Here is a 19,694-nt window from a genome sequence, read left to right as displayed (position 1 = left end):
ATGTGGGAGATACAGATACAGATGAATCCCACCAGCCGTTATATTATTATATTGATTGGTTAGAAGATACGATTGAATAATAAATTTTCACTATAATTATTTGCTTTTTATATAAGAAAGAGAGGAATGAAGACACAAACAGCTAGCCGTTATTATCTGTTTTCAAGGCAGATGTCCAAAGAAATCTCCAAGCTTCTCCAATGTATTGCTTTTCCAAAGTCGAGCTGGTCTTAGGAGAATGCCCATAAACTTTTCCCCGCCTTCGCCGGCGGAAAGGAAAATTGAATTTCTCCCTTGGCCCCCGGTGATCGTTCATAGCCGGTCAACGGTTTCCGAACCTCATCCCTCTCCGCCCCGTAAATCCCATACCACGCCATTGGATCAATCAATACAGGCCTCAATCACGGGGAGGACTCGCCACTTCATAAATAATGCATTTTCCCCGGCATCCCTTCCGAAAGGAATTATTCATCTAAAGGGGGCATTACCTCTGCCGTTGATATTTAAGGGCAGGATTGACCTGAATGTGTTTTATAACCAGGTTTAACCCTGCCCTCATAAGCCCTAAGCGATCGGACTTACCTTTTATTACTTTCAATCATGAAAATATATAATACCTTTCATATTTATGATTTAGAATTTTTACATTTACCAAAAATTTATTTTTGTACGCGAAGATCTAATATGATCAGATCTTATTTTGTATAAATCTTATTAAATAAAATATCTAATATCCTATAAAACTTGTAAAATGCAATGAATTGTGTTTTGATGAATTTTCTTGCGTTGTACATTCAAACAGTATAAAGTATAAAATATTAACTTGGGAGATTTCGTCCTGCAGTCTGGGGGTGATCAACCTGCAAAATATTTTGGTCTGCCTATCATCCTAGCTTTGTTGGCCGTCTTTGTGCCTCATCTTCAGTGTGTTGAAATGATTTATGTAAAGTCAAGTCCAATCAAGATATAGGTTAGCAAAATGAAACGGCCAAGTTATAAAATATTACTAAAACAATCGAAAACTAAATAAATAACTGTTTTGTAAATACTAAATATTACTGTTAATATATGAGCACAAAGTAATGATAAAAAATATAATCCTTCTTTCGTACTTTCCCATCATGGGTGGTGTCATAAATGTTAATATCATTAAAGGAACGGGTAATTTTCTTAAAATTTCCAACATGCTTTTAAAAATAAAAACCTTAGTTAAAATTTATTTTATGATCTTTAATTGATTTGTTGTCCGCTTAATACAGCACAGATAAACGAACTATTCATTAAACAATTGAAGCAGTGATAACCAACTGAAATATTCAACCGTCAAAACATAAAAACATTTATTTTCAAGTTCGTTTTGACCTTTTCCCATTCCTCCACAGGTATTTAATAAAAAAAACCATAATGTAAAAAAAATTAGACCTATCTCTGATTTTTGAAAAGGCGGAATCGTGTATCCTTCTCCCCAACCCCCAGGTACGGATATACAAACTCCCCACTCGACAAATCTTGGGGAGGCCTGTTCAAAAAAAGACAAAGATACGCACTTAGAGGGTCTGGTTCCACAAGTCGTAAATCTCCTTACTGTGACAGATCTTGAAAAAAAGAAGAGGCACGTAGGATGGCAGAGGGGTGGCAACCGGCATGGTGCAGGTTCAGTTGGTTGAAGAAGATTAAGTAGACTTATAGGTCATTAATGGAATCAGTTCCGAAGTGTATTGGTCTGAGAAACATGTGAATCGTGTTATGCTTTAATTTGATGATTTTACTATAAATCACGTAAAACTAGAAAATTAGAGAGAATCAAGAACTCATTTTTACTTACAGTACGGAATAATAAATCTTATGTTCTTTATCTGTAAAACCTAATTATTATATTATATAATTATATATATAATATTATTTATTATTTTTTACGCTACAGCTCAGATTTCTTTTATTGGTAACATTTAATATCTTTCAATTTGCCTTGAAGGTTGGTATTAATTATATTAGAAATAAGTTATTATATAATATTTTATTATTATATTATATACTTTTGTGCTGAACTTCTTCGTTGTACCTACTTCCCTATAACTTGGAAAGTTGGAAAGTATCCTAAACCACAAAACAAAAAAATTCATTATCATTTCAATTCATCTTTTTGTTTTGTTAGTTAATATTGTTAGTTAAAATTGTTAGTTATAGTTAATACAGTAGAAATTTTTTAACATATTTAATATAATATATGTCATGTTAGTAGTATTTACTAAGTATTCAGTTATTGACAATTTAAACTTATTTATGAAAAATTAATTGTTTACATTGCCAGTTTTCCTAAATTGATAACATATTTTACACGCAACTCAATAATTACTAGATGGTAAAAGGTTTACAGCATATTTACATTTGTGTTATCTTATTTTATTTTCTATCTAAGTTTTTTTTTCGAGAGTTTCGTTAGACTATTTTGAGAAACTGATAAGGTTTTGTTGTTATTAACTCTTTGAAAATTATTTTATTTTAAACATAAATAAGTTCAAAACGCATTTTCGTCAATTAATCGAGTTTAATTTTTTGAACGCTAAAAACTCCAGTACACACATTTTTAGCGTGTAATTTCGAAGAGTGTTACAGTTTATTTGTAATACAAAGTAAGAAAGGTTGTAGATTTTTCTAAGGGAAGAAAGCCGAGGTGAACAGGGAGTCACCATGGTAACCTGCTGGAAGATGGATGTCCCACGTCACTGGGCCCAGGTGTTCTCCCTCCAGATTGGATTTGCAAACCGGGATAAACTTTTAACGTTTATAAATCCAGGGGCGCGGGTGACGTTTCAAAATGGAAGGGAGGAGAGGACTTAATAAGTCGAGGTGGGGAAACTTCTCTCAATTTCCCTCTCTTTCTTTTCCCCCAGGTCGGCCCTAGGATGCCGTCTCTTTTCTTTCTCAGTGCACGCCTTGGACGTTAGAGTGGAAAACGATTGCCAAACTATTTCCCGTGAGATGGGCATTTGGTTTGACTTGGTGCCCAGGGGTTGGAAAGAAATGGGAGTTCGATTTAAAGTCGCTCGTATCTCCCGGCCCATTCTTTACTCCTCGCGACTTTCTGTGAAACTTTTTTTATCGAGTATAGCCTACCTGGATCGAGTTCAAAACGGAAAAAATAACATTTGGATATAAAACGTTTAATAACCGGGCTTACGAGAATTCACATTATAAATTCCTCTTGTGCTACTAATAACGGCGCGGTTCTGTATGGGACCTTGAGGAGTGCGGAATTTGGTTTATTTCCGTGGAAATAATCAAATTCCTTGCCCGTGACACGAAACCGCAAGCTGTGCGGGTGGGATAATTATTTTTGGAAGGAGCAATATTAAGCCTATATATCTCTTAAGTCCGTGGTCTTGCTTGTTGTAATTCCACCCTTTTCCCTTTGCAGTTAAGCAAAAGAGGTCTGGCGAGGCCGAGGTTCCTAATAAACGGCCAATATCGACGTGAGTAAATCAAAGTAAAACCCTTCTCACCCCCTTCCAAAAGGGTTTTTTGTACTCCGACCGGAAAAAGAATAAGGGAGGGAGTAAAATAAGTGGGAGACACACTCTCTCTCTCTCCCTCATTCGATCTATTTTTTCCTTCTTTTTCGAGGATAAAATGAGGGTAGGAAACGAATTTATCGCTCCGCCGAACATAGAGTCGGAGAACTTCGTGATCGGTTTAATAAATTTGTTTAGCTTTGCAACTTTCCGAAGTTTCCCCTCCAAATGAATTCATGACTACTTATTACATTACGTGATGGTATACTTTGACTACAAGAATCAATCACCATTTTAATTACATTTATTTAGGACTAAGCCCCTTCATACATGGTCGACTTGCGGTCGACGCAACTTGAATGCGAGGCCATTGCAACTCAACCTCGGCTCAACCTAACTGTGAACCTATCTCATACCCGAGTCGATTTTTGTTCACTCTACCAGCGTTTTGCCAGGAGGGTTCTCACCACAAAAAGGACTTGTTTAAAGGAGATATAATGAGTAGTTGAAATGATGAGGAGGATATTGTCATGTCTTACTGGTACCGTCAAATTAAAAGGAGATGAAGAATTTGACGGTGCATCCGTACAATCAATACTAATTAAGCTGCGGAAGAAAAACAATTGAATGCACTGTATGTATATAAATATACGTACATTATGTGCTATATTTATTTACTTTTTTGTACGTTCAGAAGGTTCTAATATTTGTTATATCTATATATCATTAAACTTTAGGCCTAAGGCCTAGTACGCACTGGGATTCTTTGAGTGGACTCTTTGAATCTCCGGAGAGTCTCGGCTGCGTTTAGCCTGAGTCCGGGCTGCTCCGACTCATTGTTGCGATGAATCTGGTGTGTTGCGGGCTAGCATTTTCGGACTCTTGAATCCCATCCAATATGGGATTCTTTGACTCAATGTTGCGCAACATTTACACGGACGGACAATCGGAACAAGCGCTCATGCTTCATTTATTTAGTTGACATTGTAGTGTTTGATTGAAGATTTTGTATAAAGGTATGTTGTGGATTACCGAGTTGACCTTACTGTTTATCAAAGACATGCATTCCCTCGGTGTTTGTGGGATGTATCATTTACGGAATACAGAAATCGGGAATTGAAAAGCCAAAGATTGAACGGTTTGGCCCAAAAAACGATGAATGATGGCTTCGCACACTTCTGGAACGTAATCTGATATTGACTGTTTTGAAATCCAGAAGGTGTACATGAGGCTTGTATACGAGTCTACACTCGCTAGGAACCGGATAGTGGAAGCTAATCTGTTGGCCGGAGAGATAGATTCCCGAAAGTTGGTATCTTTCTTGGAAATTTGACCACCAAATTTCAGTAAAATGGTTTCGAAATCGGTCGGGGACATCCCCAAAAAATTTCTGAACCCTGCGCCATCATTTAATCGCAACGTTTCCAAAAGATTTTCCCGTGCTGATTCCCGCCGTGAAATATTTGTTGAACCCACCATCTTTCTGGGCGTTTTTTAATGCACCTCCGATTGGATTCATTACGTACAATGCAAAAATGAGCAAGGGAAATTCCTTGAAGTGCTAGTTCCTCTGTCATTTTCACGGGCACTGATGAATGTGAACTGAATCTTGGTCTGGGCACAATTCTTAGTCGCGGAGCAGATTCGGGACTGCGTCGCAACAATGAATCTAAGCAGCCCCGACTCTGCCCCGCAACATGAAACGACGTATCCCAGAGCGTACTAGGGCTTAGGCCTTCCATACATAGGTCGACTCGCGCTCGAAGCCACTGCGACGCAACTTTTGTTACAGCTCTACTTCCTGTGCGTAGGTAGGCAACCACTCACCATTTCGACCCATTCTCGACTTGCTTGCGACACAACTTGGATTCGACTCGTGTGACCTGCAGTGCACTGCAAAAATCGAGTTCCCTGTTTCGGAGGCGTCGAACATATAATTTGTACAGGAGGTGGAAAAACACCCCCCCCCCACAACAACAGTGATTTGTACACTTCAACTCTCCCTGCATATGCCAGAAAATACACAATGGCGAAGCCGTGGAATGAGGTTTTTTTGAGTAATATGAATTATTATTTACAACCTTCGGTTTGTTTAATGATGATATTAGAATCTTCTGTATGAAAATCTGAATGAACAAAAAAGTAAATGAAGATAACACATTATGTATATAAACACACATAATAAAAAAAGTAAAGAGGTAGGGAATATTTTGTTTTCAACTAGCTAGGTACATTGGGGTGTAGCCACTTCAAAATTAATAACAGTAGTTAAATTTAATTTAAATCAAACGAGCTACCAAAATTTTAATTTAATTACAAATTTCCCCCACACTGTACAAGGTGTGTCATGCCATCGCATCCCGAAATCACCACATTCACAGAGCCACCCACATTACCTTCACTCTCCGTAAAAAGATCTCCCCCCTGTTTTCTTAAATAATATTCCTCTCCCAACTGCGGACAAGGTGTTGTACCTCGGACTGTACATCGACAACGCCTGACGTGAAATTCTCACACACGACTGAAATGTCAGGAGGTTATGACTTCTTGACAAACGTTCAATTTATCTCTCAAAAATAAAAGGCTGCTTTACAACACCATATTTAAGCGGTATGGACTTACGGACGGGAAGTGTCGGGCCAAACATTGCAACATCCACTGAATTCAAACTGCCTAGTCCTTAATACTCCGCAAAATACTATTTTATGTATCGAACCTAACTGCACATATAGACTTACATATCCCTTTCGTTCAAGATGAAATTCATTCCCGTTACCGTAAATTTCATAAAAACCTACAACTACCGTAAATCAGCACATCAGAAACCTCGCATCCCGACGAATCTCCTAGGAAGTGATGGTGATGACAGTGAAAGTGATAATGGCACAAGTATCAATTAAACAGATAATATTTTAGTAACATTGGAGTAAAATCAATGGGTGTTCTCTCCACTCTTGTTTTTAATTGTGTATATATTACCTTGCTCATAACTACTTGTTACATACTTGAAGGTATTGTAATATACTACAAATTATATTTTTTAAAAATTACAAATTTTGTCATTTAAAAACAGTGTACTGCCTAATATTTTGTTTTTGTTGGCGTATTCTTAAATCGAAAAGTTGATAAAAGTTAAAAAATATAATTATTTAACAAAGTTAAACGAAATCAATGTGTTTTTAACGCAATGATGTCGATATTACAAGGCTGTTTTCACGTTGTACCTCTTCTGCGCTAGTGAATTGTTTATAATTTTGACATTAGAACATATTTTATTATCATACTAAATTTTGCATCTTCTCGGCTTTTATTTTCAATTTAAACATTGCAGTCGATGGCATAAGTTGAAGCTTGTACAATATACCCAAAAACATACACAATTTATAGTTAAATCATTTATCGTTAAATATCGATCGTTATCTATTTCACCATTGAAGATGGTGAAAACAGAATCGAGTCAGGCCAAAGCATCGAGGATAGATGGACCAATGTTTGGAAACGACCAAACTTCAGGTTCATCTCTAGTCCCAGAAGAATAGAAAACGGTAGAAATATAGTTATAATATAAGAAATTAACTCATCAATATCATTTGTTTCTTCATATTATATGAGGGTTTTTGCTGCGCTTAATCGGAAAGTTTAAATTTTTGATTTGACTGTTTACGTTTTATTGTTTTGAAGTAAACGTATAACATAAGTAACGAAATGCGAAAGCGAACGATGAGAGGATAAACGACAAAACTATAGGTTCATCATCAGAGGAGACTCTGCAAGCCCATAGGCTGTGAACCTATTCTTCGGATAACCGAAACTAAGATACAATCCTCCATCAAACAATGGAATCCAAAAAGACAAACGGTGAAGTGGATTTTAAAAAATAACACTTATCGTAAAACTACCCTCACCAAGCTGGAAAGCTCATTGGTACAGTTAGAGAGTGCTAAACTCAGAGGAAAGTTAGGGCCATATACCGGTTACTAGCTTCTGCGAAAACGTATACACAACATGGGCATAGTCAATGATGATCCCATTATGCAATGAGGAGAAAGATACATCTTCGAATGTGAAGCAACCGCTCAATGGACACGTAACCAGGGATACAAAAAAAACCCAGTGAGAGGAATAGTAGCAACGACAGTCAGTGACCTTACTTTCCAAAACATAGGAAGGAATCGACAGAAAGAACTAAGGAACTAGGAGAGTATAATAAGCCGGAAGACTAGTGCTTGCGAAAAATAAGCCCCTACTTTGTAGTACCCTTTCATCATCATCTTAGGTTCATCGCTTTGCGTACCTAAAAATAAATCTCATACTACATGGGAAAGCCAAACATTTGGAATCATAGTGTTTACATTATTTAAAAAAACATGCGGGAAATAAAGCCAGAGAACATTTTCATAAAAGGGTTATAACCAGGATGATCGGAAACGCCTAGGAAACGGAAACTATAGGCTCTTCGTTTTGCAAACATCAAAAATAAATTTCATACTATTTGGAAAAGTAAAACTCTGAGATTATACAATTTATGGTATTTAAAACAAATAAACTCGAAATATAGCCAGACAATGGTCTCATATCAGGACATGAAGACCAGAATGATCTGAAACGTCCAAACAATGGGCTGATCACCTTTCCGACCTCGAAAATAAATTTCACATTATTTGGAAAAGTAAAACCTTTGCAATTGAAAGTTTGTGTTATTTAAAAAACGGACGGCAAACATAGCAAAAGAACGTTTTCATTTCACACCAGTGTTACTGATCTGAACCGTCCAAACTATTGGCTCTTCGGCTTGCAGACTTCAAAAATAAATTTCAAACTATTTAGGAAAGTAAAACCTTTGCAATTGTAAAGTTTGTGTTATTTAAAAAAGCGGACGGCAAACATAGCCAAAGAACGTTTTCATTTCACACCAGTGTTACTGATCTGAACCGTCCAAACTATTGGCTCTTCGGCTTGCAGACTTCAAAAATAAATTTCGAACTATTTAAAAAATTAAAACCTTTGCGAGTGTAGTTTGTCTTATTTGAAAAAAGTAGACGGCAAATATGGCTACAGAACGTATTTTCAACTTCGAGCTTTTTAAGATTAGGAATACTTGCTGGAATCCAAAGACTAATTATTTTCTCTAACGACCCGGGAAGGTTATAAATCGCAAACGGCATTTGTGAAGAACTGCCCCGGTTCTGGTCCGTCTTCACTGCCGCAGATGTGATCCATCGCTTAATTAACAATATTCTTCCCGACCATTTCTCACGGCTCAGCTTCCGCGGCCGACGCCATATTGCACCAGATCTCCCGGACTCAATTTCAAATCTTCAAGGGTTGTGGGCTCGGAAAAAACTCACCCCGGTTGTAATTTAACGCGATCCTCCCTAAAGAAGTGCCTCCCTCCGGGCCTTTCTCCTAAACCATTCCCCACTAATTATGTAGCGAATTCTTCGCCCCAGTTAACTCAGAGCGGGAGCGAGGGGGTGCGGGCGGATTATTTATAGGGTGGCCCCGCCCACGCTGTTAACATTGTCCGCATTTTCCAAACCCCGGCCCTTGCCACGGCGCGCACGCGGAAAAACAATTCCTTTCTACATTATTCTGTAAGATAAAATTCCGTTGGAAAATAAAATCCTGAGCTCTCTCGTTTGCTACAGAGGTCCAGACTGTGCTGTTTATGAATATTTATTATAAACAAAAAGAATTAAATTAAAAAAAGAGATAGATAGATACAGAGTGAGGGCGACAGATAGATAGATTGGTAGATAGATATAGATAGATAGAAAGATAGATACATGGATAGAGATAGAGAGATAGATAGATAGATAGATAGATAGATAGATAGATACATAGAGAGAGAGAGAGAGAGAGAGAGAGAGAGAGAAGGGAGAGGGAGAGGGAAAGAGAGAGAGAGAGAGAGAAAGAGAAAGAAAGAGAACAAGAGATAGATAGATAGATTGATAGATAGAGAGAGAGAGAGAGAGAGAGAGAGAGAGAGAGAGAGAGAGAGAGAGAGAAAGATATATATATATATATATATAGAGAGAGAGAGAGAGAGAGAGAGAGAGAGAGAGAGAGAGAGAGAGAGAGAGAGAGAGAGAGAGAGAGAGTGAGAGAGAATCAAAAAGATCAAAAGTTTTGATAGAAACACGCTGCAATCAGGACTTTCCTACCTTGTACATCAAATTCTGTCTTTCATAACTACAATTAAACCGTATTTGGAAATAAATATCCCTTTTTATTATTATCTGAATATTTTCACCTGGATATTATTTATCAGTTTGGTTGTTTCCGATCACCCTGTCTACTGTGTGTGTGAATTTATGGATTTCTCAACCTCGGACACGTGATCAAAATTAATAATCGCAAAAGGAGCTCTTAAAAAAACATTTATCATCCATAGTTACACCCTATGTGATAGTAAACGAGCCTGTTGACGGCAATCAGTTACTACGGTGAAAAATTAAACGGAGTCACATGACCGGTGAGCAACAGTGTATGAGAAGTGTTCTGTGGAGGAAGTAATGGTGCAGTTAGGTAAACATATACGGTCATAAACTTGCCCTAATAGGCCTCCCGACTAATCCATTATACCAACTATTATTGCCGGTCTATGTCCCTCTCCCTTGCGCACTTGCAGCCCAAAGGCGAGCGGCTCCGAGCCATCTTTAAAACGAGTCAATTACTTTTGAATTATTTCCTGTACAATTACATTCAACATTTTTATCATATTTCTCTCCGTACTCGATTGAAACATTCCGCTGGATTGAGAAAGAATAAATGGCATGTTTAACCTACAGACCACTAACTATAAATCGTGAATAGTCTAATAGCCTTTTGTTAGTGGAGATACAGTATTAATGATCGCTCTTTTTTCGACTGATTAATTACACAATTTTTACAATTTTCGTCGGGGTCGTTTTGAATGTTTCGACTAGTTCCATTATGAACTGCTCAAAAATGAATAGGGATATTTGTAATTATTCTCTTAATTTTCAATGTTAGTTGTATAAAAAAAAAAAAAATGGAAAATACGAAAAAAATGTTAATCCTCATTTTTATTTACGAAATTAGTTAAGAATAGTAAACATGAAGATTATTGATTTTGTAAACCTACGCCTTTTCTCGTATTTTCTCCATTTTAATCCAGTTGTATTCTCTTTAACCATGAAAAGACATCATCTTGAACCAGAAGTTCGCAATATTAGTGCCAGAATGAGTGATCGAGGTCACGGGCAAGTGGATATCGCAGAGTCAGTTGGCGTTTCTCAGAGCTTTAGCCCGATTTCGAGAGACGACTGCCAATAGGAGGCCTGTAGTGGATCTTAGCACCTTACTATGCTAAGGGCGGACGAAATAGTGTCATTGTTGTCAATTCAAGTCGGAACCATTCCATAGTCCCCGTCAGATCCTAAAAGAAGTACAACATGCTTTAACAAAGCCTTTATCAACACAAACGGTTCGAAGTCGTTTGTAGGAAGTTGGCCTCACATCGTAGCCCCTTCGAGACGACCTGCAGCAACCGCCCGCCACTACCAACTCAGGATAATATGGTGCAGCGAGAGCCTAGAGGTCCACAACAATTGGAATGCTGTTATATTTACTGATGAGTCGCCTTTCTGTTTGTATGTCTGTATACTGATATCAGGAGCCGAAGAGTCTATCGAGAACAGGGGATGTATACAATGCCCCAGTTCGTACTCCCTTCAGTGCAGTTTGTGCAGTTTGGAAAAGGCGGTGTAATGGTCTGGGTTGGGATTTACACTGGAGGACGAACTGGACTCCATACTGTTAAAGGCAACCTCACCGCAGTCAGTTATGTCCAAGAAATTATCAAGGAATGCATCCCTCAAATCAGGTATGTCATTGGCAGTGATTTTCGATTTCTGGAAGACAATGACAGATCTCATAGAGACATAGTTTTTCATCAGTGTTTAGAAAACCTGGGAATTTCCCATCTGCCCTTCCCCCGTTGCCTCTAGACCTCAATTCCATTGAGCACGTGTGGATGCGTTGCAGAAAAGGCTTTTGGATCACCATCCACAGCCAGTTGATCGCCAACAATTTAGTGCAGCGTTCCATCACCTAGAGAGTGAAATTCCTTACGAAATTAGTGACAACCTTATTAACACTATGCACACAGGAACACAGAAGATTTAGCACACGGTTTAATTATGTTTGTTGATTAGTGACCGTTAGTCGAAGATTATTCAGAAATCGTGAGATGCGGTCTGGTGTGATGTAGGTTTCAGAAAAACATTGTCTTTATCGTGTCAACGTTTCGATCTTTATTGAGATCATCTTCAGGGCTCAAAGTGTTTGTCTTCTGTGAAATTGTGCCATTCTTGCGTGTCGTGTTGAGCGTACTCTATAAAATAATTTGTAATACATTGTAATGCAATTTATAATAAAAATAAAACAAAATGCTAGAGAAAGTAAACAGTACGAAATTGGCAATATTCCTATTCATTTTGTGCAGTTTATAAAGAACTAAAAACTCCATGATATCTCTTGGTTTGGATGTTTAAGTTTTACCGAAGATTGTACAAATTTTTCTTAATTCAATATTTTGAAATCGACGATTTGCAAATTTGGTTTTTATCATCAAAACTTTTAAGAAATATTTTATCACGATTAATTAAGAGAACAACTGTTGATGAAATTTTGTTTGCACCTACTTCTACAACATTTTGTTACAAATCATCCATTTCACTGTCGCTTTTATCAAGAAGATACTTGTTTTAAATTTCAAACAAAATATATTAGCGTCATTATGATTATATAACATGGTGAAATATGTACACCAACCGTCCATTAAATCATACTATTTTCTTTATCGTGGTAATTTTCTTTATTGAACGCCCGTTTAGCGTCAGTTTTTAGTTCAAAGAAATTTTTTTAGGGGTCGTAGGGACCAAATTTCGACAAATTCAAAAACTATTTTTATTTTTTCAAATAAATGCATTTAAATTTAAAAAACATATTCATGCAGGCGTGCTAAAATAATTAAAAATTAAAACCATAAATTATAAATATTTTTTATCGTAAGAAGTGAACCAAAAGTAGTTATTTTTCACAAATATTTTCATAACCGAAAAATAAAAGGCCGAAGACTAATTTCTAATTTTTGGTGTGTTATCTTATTCCACGATATCCATATAAAATCACCTTTCTCCACGGATAATTTCCGTAAAGTATATGTTCTTTGTTAATTCCTTTTTTCCCCAATGTGTTATGACAAACTATATTGATAGGGAAGAAAGTCATCCTAGGCACAACCGTAAATTGCATGCAAAAACTCACTCTGTAATTCACCTCTCACCTTACGACTAGATAATGCAGTAAACTTCATATCACCCACCTGCAAGAAACAAAAGTAGAATGAATACATTAATACAACATGATTGAAACTTACATAATGTTTATTACAACAATAGTTACGTTATGTAAATTATCAATAAGACAGTTAAATGTTTGGTTTTGGTTTTATTACTATGTTACAACATCGCTACAAGCAACTTAGTTGTAATTATGAATTTTTTTATTATAAGTGTGGATCAGTAATCCATTAATTAACTACAACCTAACACAATAATATAGACATTCCTCACTTATGAGATAAGGCCATAGGCGACTAAGGAGTTGGGAAGAGGATCCAGGGTTTTATGGAAGCATCTGTATTAACTTGTTGAGGTATCGACGACAAATTGGATTTGAATGTTTATATGGATAGCAAGGTTCGATACCAAGTTCCACTTTAGCCAATGGTTTAAAATTTTTGAACTAGAGTAACTGGATTCTATGAAAGTTGGAATAGTTGGATTAACTCATTTCGATTCTCTAAGTCCAGATTGGTTGTAGGAACGATGTGTAAATGAGGCGTTTGTTTTGTAGTAAACAAAGGAAACCAATTATTATCATACTGGAGAGCTTAGCGTTCAGTGGGGTGTCGCGGATGAGAGGTCAAACATCTTTACAATTAAAAAAAAGAAAAAAATGAATTCTAATCCAGGACCGCCAGTGTGGCCTTTACGGACACGTTTGTTTTGCAAGAGTTTCGACCTGAGTAGTTTTTATATACTGAGATGCTTGTTTTTGATAGTTTAAGTGGCGGCAAGTCTAAAGAAATAGATAAGTGTATCGGGTATATACACTGCCCATTAAAAAAAATAATAATAAAAAAGCCAACTTTGGAAATGCATATTTTAGCCATTCATCAGTAAATTCAAAAATTCTGGAACATGTCAATTTTTGAACTTTTTACGAAAACTTCAAATTCTTCTCTAACGATTTCGAGTTAGTCGTGATTTTTTGGAAAAAACGTGGTTTTTACGTGCCGATGGAACTCTCCAGATTTAACCATACATAAACCTATTGTTTCAATAGTTATTCGAAGTCAAACTGCCACACAACACCTGCGAAATCGGAAGGAAAAGTTGAATTTCCGTGATGAGGCAAACAAGTGTTAATCGACAACAGCATTCACTTTTTTGAAAAAGTCCTCGAAATAAAAGCTGTAGAGCGTAAAATTTGCAAAAACATGACGGTTCAAAATTTATGTATACGGTTTTTGCCTTCTATATCAAGAAAATAGCACAAATCTATAACTACCAACCTTGCCTTGTTAGTTTTTGTATAAATTTATTTATATTAATATGTTTATTTTATTAGCCTTTAATTGTTTTCCCTTCTCCAGCTTTGTTTTTTTTTTTTTAATTTGTAACTGTGTTTGGAGGTACTGTGGACCAGAAAATTTCAATTCGATTCGACCAACTTGGTCTTCTTAACTTCTTAATAAACAAAACAAAATTTTTCAAATGCAAAAAACACTGCATGGAACGCAGACCTTTTAAGTACAATCCAACGGTAAAATAGCGATATCATGCCATGGTCCAAACTAGCATAATTTCACCGTCCTTCGTAAGTATCATCCATCTGAGTGAACAAATTACATATTATATTTAGGAGTTCTCAGGGTTTTTCGCAACGAAGTTATTAATATTAATTACATCTGTTTATTCATGTAATTTCTTAGCCTATTAGTCTATGTCAAACTCATAATTAATTATAATATTCGATAACTGAAGCAAAGTTTGTCATTGAAAGCTTGAATTTTTTTATTTATTCGGATCTTCACGTTTATATTTATTGCCTCGTAAAGTAATAGATGCCAAATTAAGATTGTTGTTATAAAACATCAGTGGTATTGCGTGGTATACATGATATTGCAAATTTAAATAATTTAAAGAAGAATACTTTTCGTCTTGTATGCAACAAAATTAGATAAAGAGTGGCGTAAATCCCTTAACATATCTGAAAATAAACAAAGCTCTTGTTGAAACTAGTCTTTGTAGGTAAATTATCGTGCACCGCACTTCTGAATCAAAAGTTACCCCAACTCGAACAGTTTCGTAAACCTAGCGCTATATTCACCATACAGGTGTAAATTTTCGCCTCTGAATCCACGGGCCTCACCTTCGCCGCTAGTTTCTCTCTCTTCGGAGTCACAAATAACGCCAAAGGAGGGAAACATAAATCTAAGGGTGAAGACAGAGACAAATCACCGCTTCAAAACTTGTTGTTCTCCCGGGCGACTAATCTCCAGACCGCATCCAGCCATCCCAGGTGAGACGGGAGTTCTCCTCACATTAGGCGGTTAATCCCACATCTGGTTCGACCTTAATGCGACCACACGCGACTTCGCGCACGTGGATCCTCCGCAACGTTCTCGGGTTTCTCGAGTACCGATATATACATATTTCAAAAGTATGTACTTCGCCGGAAGTTATAATGGATCTCAGAGCGAGAAAACCCCATATTATCACAATGCGAAGTTCTTAATGTTATTTTCCGAGATTTACTGTTTAGCGGTTTCCTTATGTAAAATTTATCCCATAGTTATATGGGAAAATCTGATAGAAACGATACCCTTACCTGCTAAAAAGACTCCAGGATAGGACCTTATCACTGGAGATAATACTAAAACAATTGCCAAAAAAGGGTGTAGTTAAACTAACATACCTATTTATGCTGCAATCAGACTGAAATATGTTCCCAGCATCTGGAAATTCGCAGAAGTCATTATGATAAAAAAAACTAAAAACAAGAAAACCGGCGAACGAGGTCAAATCATATAGACCCATATCGCTACTACCGACAGTGTCTAAACTCTTCGAAAAGTTATTATTAAAACGAATAAAACCCATTGTAGAAAAAAAAGAAAATCATCCCTGACCACCAATTTGGATTCCGAACAAGACCAACAATAGACCAAATTCCCCGAGTAACGGACGTAATAGAAAAATCTCTTAAAGAAAAACAAATTTGTTCTGCTATCTTCCTTGATGTCTCATAAGCTTTTGACAAGGTCTGGCACGAAGGACTCATTAATAAACTAAAAGAGATGCTACCAAAGCAATATATTGACATTATCAGTTCCTACCTAACTGACAGACTGTTTAGTGTCAAACAAGAAGATCAATATTCAAAATTAAAAACAATAAATGCAGGAGTGCCACAAGGTAGCATATTAGGTCCACTGCTTTAGTTGTTATACACCAGTGATTTTCCGAAAATAGATGGAGTAAAAACTGCAACGTTTGCAGATGACACAGCGGTGATATCACTAAGACCGACTATCACCCATTCAACCGAAATCCTCCTGGGAATGACCTTAGATGCCAAGCTGAGATGGAAAGAACACATGAAAAAAAAAGGACCGAAATAGGTTTAAGGTACTGGTTGATAAGACGTGGTTCCAACCTTGCTATACAAAATAAAATATTATTACATAAACAAGTCATAAAGCCTATATGGGCATATGGTATTCAACTATGGGGTTGTACCAAACACAGCAATATCAAAATCATACAAATCACAAAAAATAAAATCTTACGTAACATGGTCAATGCACCTTGGTGCGTGAGGAATAAGGACTCACATAGGAATCTTAAGAACCCTGAGGAAATACAAAGATTTTCTGCCAAACACCAGGCTCGCCTCAGCCAGCACGAGAATGTGGAAGTGACCAAACTTTTACATAACCGAAACACGGTCAGAAGATTAAAAAGAACGAAGCCATATGAATTTGTAGTTAAAAGTGAATAGTGAAATGTAAATCTTATTGTACCTATGTGTTTATAAGAATGTAAACATTTATTTATTCTATAATATTATTGTAAAATTAATGGTTGGTCTAATAAGACCAGTTATTGGGTTGTCCGGAAAATAATGCAGGATTTTGGTATTAAACAAAAAAAAAGAAACTAGTTACTTTAAAGCAATGTTCTTTAATCAAAATAATTNTACAAATGAGTAATCCTGTAAACGTAAACAGAATATTTTATATAGATTTTTTTTAATGAAAACTTAAAATCCTGCATTATTTTCCGGACAACCCAATATAATAAATAAAGTTATTTTAGAAAAAAAACCATACATAATTTCATTTGAAAGTTTCATGTCTATTGTTCTTAACATAAGAAACTATTAGAAAGAGGTAAAAAGAAAATTATGTACTTATTAGCTTACATAATTATATCACATTTTTTACTAAATCTACTGACCGACTGCAAATGGCAACCTGCAGAATACTTAACTTTTCAAATGGAAGATGTAGATAAACCGGTCAAGCAATGTATGATCAAATCTGTAATATCTGTTTGAACACCGGTTCAGCTAATTAAAATTCAGCTAAAAGCTATAGTTAATACATTTAATTTATAGTTCCAATGGGAAAACAATTTTGTAGTATTGAATTTTCAAAAGTCCCACATATCGTGAAAACACATGATTAAAATAATAATTGGTAATGTATGTAAATCCTTATCCTTTTTGTGCTTTATACAACCTTTTAAACTTGGTAATTGTCATGCAACAAATAATTCGTAATTTATTATTTGAACTGTTTTCAATTGTTCTCTGTGTTCAAAGGTGCATATCTTCTCTAACTTTGTTATTTTATTTATGCTTGGGACGGCATCGTCCTTATGGGATATTCAGTTTTAATGCTCCTTACTGATGAAAGGGTAGAAGGAAGACAGTAGGACGGAAAAAAATTCGATTTATTTGGTAAAAAGGGGGCATATTTTTGCGCCGAGTTGAAAAATACATACACAGCCGGACAGCAATTTCCTAGTGCTGTTTCGGTCTTGACAACAGAGGGGTAAGTAGATTTACGATTTCTAAGTCCTCCAACCCAAGTGCCCCGGAGGCGGGGGTGGAAATTGCGAAATGTAATTTAACATTCCACCTGTGTTATTCCGAGCCGGGTAGGGCCGCGGGGGCGGGTGAGGCGGCGTTGAAAAAAGGAACCGCGGAGGCGGCGAAATATACGGCGTCAGTTTTATACCCTGCTGGGAATTTCCTACACGTTTCTTATATTGCCAAAGGGATGATATTCGGTGGAAATTTCAGCGAAACGCCGTCGCGTTTTTGCCACAGCGCCCCTTTTTGGACGGCTTCAACAGCCAGTAACAATATTTGTTCAACAACCTAAAAGAAAAGAGAAAAATCTCATTCAAACCATGAAAAAATGATTATTCTGTAAATGCGTGTGAAGGAAAAATTACTCGTTATCAGTATTCAATTTTTGCTGATTTTACACTTCAGAGGATCATTGAAAATTGAAATTGTAAATCTATGAATCCATTATAAGACAACAGCAATTTTATATAAAGAATTTTTTGCTAGAATGTCCATATTTATTAATATTAACCAAGTAAAAGTTTTTTGTACTCAACCAAAAATTATATATAGGACAACTGAAAGAAAACTTTGTAGTTATATTAATTCCCTTCTATTTCCCCAGAACGATTCTTTCCTTCTCCAAATACAAGCCAAAAATAATTCAACTTTCCAACATTAGATTTATTTTTCAATAGTTTAAAAATTAAAAAATTCACAATTTCCAAATGGTTCAAATTAAAGACTTATGCTCGATGGTACGACACCATGGGACAAAAGCAGGCAAATAACTGCCAAGAATATCTGTCCTGAGTTTACTAGAGTTTGTCGGACGTAATTAAGGAATTTATTGGTAGTAAATATACAGCGCAATATGTGAAAACTAATTTTAATAAAACTTTATATTCATTTCTGTGGAATCGATGTATAGAGAGAATGATGAGGCAAACATAAATAATTAATTCCATTATATTTAATGCTCTATTGGCCAAATTATTTATTTCAAATAATTAATCTTTTTATGTAAGGTTTTGATTGAAATGAAAAACGTAGTTTCACGGGGGGGGGGGGGATTCGAACCACGACTTTCGGCTCGGGAAACGTGAAGGTCGTGGGTTCAAATCCCGCTCGGGACACTACCTTTTTCATTTCAATCAAAACCTTCCATAAAAAGATTAATTAATTTAAATAAATAATTAATGTTACAGTGTTTTTATAAAGAAAACTAGCTTCGGGATTTCAGCTTCTACCGCGCGATAAAGCATCGCATCGATGGCAGTGTAAATAGGCTTAGGTTTATTACGGAAGGATTTAAAGTCAAAATTAAATAATATTTAATTAAAACAACCTTTACATAATACGCAGTCCATCAAGTTGAAAGATTTATATAAAAACTAAAAAAATTTATGCAGTTGAAAAACACACACACATAGCATACCTTTGCCAATATTCATTATTTTTGTCTGATATAATGTAATCCTTCGCCAAAATATCCAACATTCCTGCAACAATTACTTATTCGGTTCAACGTTTAGCTGAAAATTCAAGTGTTTACAATTCTTAAAACACAAAAACGAGCATATTTAAGAATTCTTAAAGCAGCTAGAATAGGTATTGTAAAACTATGATTTAGGAAAAATATATAGTGAATTTAGAAAAATTCATTGAAGAATTTATATATATCTTGGCGTATTTATCTTGAGAAAAAACGCTCCTAACAATTGAAAAGTACAGGAAATGTAGTAGGCAATATGATCCTACGGATAAGTAGGCAATGAAAAAGCCTAAAAAAATATCTTTTGATTTCTCAAAAGACTCACGTATAAAAGTTAATGAAACGTGGAATGATGATTGATGTTTCCACACCTCGATATCGATTTGAAGCCGGTTACGATATGTGGAAATCGCCAGCACCGAAAGCCGTAATTTTTTTATTGCACTAAATATTGTTCGTTTTTATGCATAATTTCAACCAATACACATTAAGGGAATAAAATTGTATTTATA

At 36.0% G+C, this 19,694-nt stretch overlaps 1 protein-coding gene across 3 annotated transcripts in view; it reads right to left on the bottom strand.

Annotated features, from left to right (window-relative positions):
- LOC106661386 (homeotic protein ultrabithorax) overlaps window positions 1-19,694 on the bottom strand; it is a 348,363-nt gene that overhangs the window by 36,278 nt on the left and 292,391 nt on the right. The window contains exon 3 of one of the 3 annotated variants that reach the window (XM_024227479.1): window positions 12,616-12,864. The exons of the other annotated variants lie outside the window; for them this stretch is intronic. The gene's annotated coding sequence lies outside the window, so the exon portion shown is untranslated. Of the gene's footprint in view, window positions 1-12,615; window positions 12,865-19,694 lie in introns of those variants that run through there. 3 annotated transcript variants of the gene reach the window in all.

This window comes from Cimex lectularius, unplaced genomic scaffold (assembly GCF_000648675.2).
Source record: "Cimex lectularius strain Harlan isolate CLEC.00 unplaced genomic scaffold, Clec_2.1 scaffold18, whole genome shotgun sequence".
NCBI classification, from domain to species: domain Eukaryota; kingdom Metazoa; phylum Arthropoda; class Insecta; order Hemiptera; family Cimicidae; genus Cimex; species Cimex lectularius.
Note: the sequence above shows the minus strand (reverse complement) of the source record. Positions and strands in the feature narration are given on the sequence as shown.